Raw genomic sequence first — 3928 nt, 5'->3', positions numbered from 1 at the left:
TACTTGCAGGGACTGAGCAACAATCAAGCCTTGTGACGAAGACTACGTCGAACAGCCCAGAACACATTAATCCTTTATTGACACAAACTCCACTCACAAAAGAACGAGACAGAGGCTGCTGGTGGTGCAGGGATCGGGATTGTAGAAATAATGTATTATTTACTATCTTTTTGTATTCTATAATCAAATATAATTATATTTTATTAATTATTTAATACAAATTTGTAAGCAAAGCCAAAACAAGCTATTCAAATGCTTGTAATGACTGGTATAAATTGTAAGAGGATACTATACTGTTAAAATTTGATAAGTATATTCTAACATTATTATTTCAGGAGGTATGTTATAATCACTTGTATATCTTGACAATATGTACAATTATAATTAATATCAGTAATTTTAATAACTATTCTGGATTCTTGCTTTACTTGTACTAAATTATAATTGACTTGTGAAAACCACTATCTAAGTTATTATCACTTTTACAAAATTTACAAAAAGTAAAAAATATACTAGGTTATAATCTAATACAACTGTTAAGACTTTTTCGTGATGACTGAACGAATCCATATTGTTAAGGGTAAAATATCTATCAAGTCCTAATCCAGGATGATCCTTGCTCCATAGCATACATTCGGGCAAATATTCAATTGGGTATGTTGTTGAACTAAACTATACTGAGTCAAAGATTCTAATTTTATTAGTGAACAAGCAACTCACTGTGATAGTTCACCTGCCTTCTACAACTGAAAAGTAGTTGTCAGATCAAGAGATACAGTGAAGGATAGGTAAAGGTGAATACATGTACATACACAAGTAAAGTCCTCTTGACATTCAAGTCCTTCATTTGACTTCATGACTGGTCTGAGTTGTATCAGGCCTGTTTGAGACCTCTGACTGTAAAGCTTGGATATAAAGGTCTAAGGATTATTATGCTTTGTAGTAACATGATACAATGAGTAAGCACAAAGGGATGCATGGCAAACTACTCACCAGCACTGTCTTGAACATTGTATCATCCACCTTGCTATTTGTGTCTACTTTGTACAAGAGTCCTTCAACTCTCTAAACGAAAATTTGAGCAGTAGAAGTCATAGCTACTATCAGAACTCACTTTATTTATCCAATTGAGCTTACCCTGTGTCACCCTTTGCTACTTTTGCAGTTTGAGATACTCAGGCTAGGCTTAATAAGTACAAAACCACAGTCTAGTCATGAACATACTTACTGAGCTTTTCACATTGTCTACCATACCTGCTGTGGCCTTGTTGAGTTTGAACAGTGCTTTGTTCTTTTTTCTCCTTCTTCAAGTTGTATTTGACTTTGAGTTCCCAGAGTCATCCTTACAATGCCTTTTGCTCCTTGATTCCCTTCAACTCAAGTTCACAATAGTGTGTTTGAATGGACTCCTTCTCCTTTTTGTGTCTTGATTCCACTTCCTGAAAGCATGTTTGGAAGGACTCTTTCTCCTTTTTGTATTTCAATTAGAGCCCCTGACAACAGAGTTTGAGGACTTCTTTCTCCCTTTTGTGGTTTGCCTCAAGGTTATGACAATGCCTCTAGAGGGTCTCTTTCTCTTTCACATGCTTGTGCTCCAAATCTTGACAACACATTTAGAGAGTCTCTTTCTCTTTCTTGTGCTTGTACTATAGCTCTTGAATATGTGTATAGAGTGCCTCTTTCTCCCTTTCATGACTGGCCTCCAGTTCCTAGAAATGTGTCTTGAGTACATTCTTTTCTTCCAGTACTTTGTATACCTAGCTAGTAACAGTAAGCTACTCAGACAAGTCCTCAGCCTCTTTCTTATAGAAATAAAAGATCAGGGCATTGATCTACAGACATAGCTAGTATATATTTAGTACAGACCTTGACAGTCACAGAAGCTAGTTTTGCCTCAGTATTACCTACTCTTTGCTGAGCTTCTTACAGCTTGTGTTTCAGGTGCTGATTCTCAACACTAAGCAATTTGACCAAGTCATTCAATAGAGTAAGCTTGTCCAAAGCAGGTGTCTCATTACACAGTATGATGAGATAAGGAGGGCTGAAAGATGTACTAAAAAGTGTTGATTTTATTACAAGTTCAACCTTGGTTCATGACTTCATGTGTCCTTTACATATCTTTCATAGTTTTAACTTTAATCTGAACTAAAGATGTTCACTTTGCTTTTGACTACTGTGCCTGTTTATTCAACACATCTTCTCCATTATATGGAGTATGACACTCAGAATACAATAGGAGGCAATTGAATTTGGATTGTATTCTAACTTGTATTAGAAACTTGCTATCAAAGCAGAACCTTGTGTATGTTACTCTAGCAGGCTGTTTATTATCTACACATGTGAATAAAGTTTGCTAGAATACTGTTACAAAATCTATATGTGTAACAGAGTATTAAAGATAGTAGCAGTCAAAGCTAGGATGTTGACTACAGGTGTCTGGCAGGATTGTTCCACAGTACATCCAATTTCATAGTTAATATACTTTACTCTAGATAGTAGAACTGAGGTGATCTATGGACAATTACTCAAAGTATTAACTTGGTACAAGTACAAATGGACACAAGGAATCAATGTGTATGAATGATTTCTAAGATAGTAGTGTGAGTGTGAAGGGAACAAAAGAGGTGAATAATAACAAACTTGGTTTTACTAACACAAGTTCATCAGTGTTCAGAGTTATGTCCTAGCCCTTTTCTGTGCTAGCAGACCTTGTTGACTAAGAGACTTGTACTAGGCTAAATGAGTACAAATTCATTATTAACAACAAAGGCCTTACAGGCTACTCAATACAAGTGTATAGTTTTATCAAGCTTACTTTGAACAGTGCTTTGTTCCCTTTGCTCAGTTTCATACTCTGATTTCAGTTCTTGGAACTGAGTCTGGAATACCTTTTGCTCTAGCATATGTCTAGACTCTAGTTCCTATAAGTGTGCTTAGAGGTTCTCCCTGGTTTCTTCAATCTTAAACTCTAAGTGTTAACAATACAACTAGAGTGTCTCTTTCTCCCTCTCATGCTTGGATTCACACTCCTGCTAACACATTTCAAAAGTGTGTACTACCCTTTTGTGTTGTGAATCCAGTTCTAGACAGTGAGTTTGAAGAAACTCATTCTCCCTTTTGTACTTAGCCACTAATCCTTAGTACTACCATATATCCTTACAGTAGCAGTAAGGCCCTCAGATGCTTCCTTAGTCTCTTTGTTAACATGTCTTACAGACAATATAGTATTAGTAAACCAATAATACTAATGAGAGCAGAACAGATACATGTGTTGGATACATGTATTAGATACACAATACAAGACATGTATCAGATAAAAAAACATATTCCAGATAACTAAGACATACAGACAGACAAACAATATAAAAAGAACACTTTATTAACTAAATACATATTATTATTAGGGTCAACACCCTCATTACCTGTGTAATAACCTAAGAACTAAGTATTCTAACAGGTTATGAGCCTTACACTCTCTGCTTAACACCTCATACTACTACTACAAGACTATACTATACTTCTTTACATTGATACTATGCATCTACAATGGACTCTCCAAGTACCCACAATATGTACACATTGAACATGACAGAGACAAACCTATTAACACCTGTATAGCAGACAAATAGGACAAACTTGATGTTAAGAAAGGGGGAAGAGAGGTTATGTGAGAGGCTTAGAGGGATCACACAAAGAGGGGGGATAGTAGACTCAGCTTGCTCTCTCATGGCTTGCTTCATTGTCCGTTGATTAGTTAGTCTATATATACTATGTAGGTATGTCTCAGATGTAGAATGTATGATGGAAGGTATTCCATCATCATTCGTCATTGCTTGTAATGTAGTTTATATCATCTGAGACATACTCTCGTGTAGTCTCATCTTAACACTCCCCTTCAAACTCTTACTAGGTCTAGTAGACTTGTAAG

This window comes from Fomitiporia mediterranea (genome assembly GCF_000271605.1).
Source record: "Fomitiporia mediterranea MF3/22 unplaced genomic scaffold FOMMEscaffold_14, whole genome shotgun sequence".
In the NCBI taxonomy this organism is placed as follows: Eukaryota; Fungi; Basidiomycota; class Agaricomycetes; order Hymenochaetales; family Hymenochaetaceae; genus Fomitiporia; species Fomitiporia mediterranea.
Note: the sequence above shows the minus strand (reverse complement) of the source record.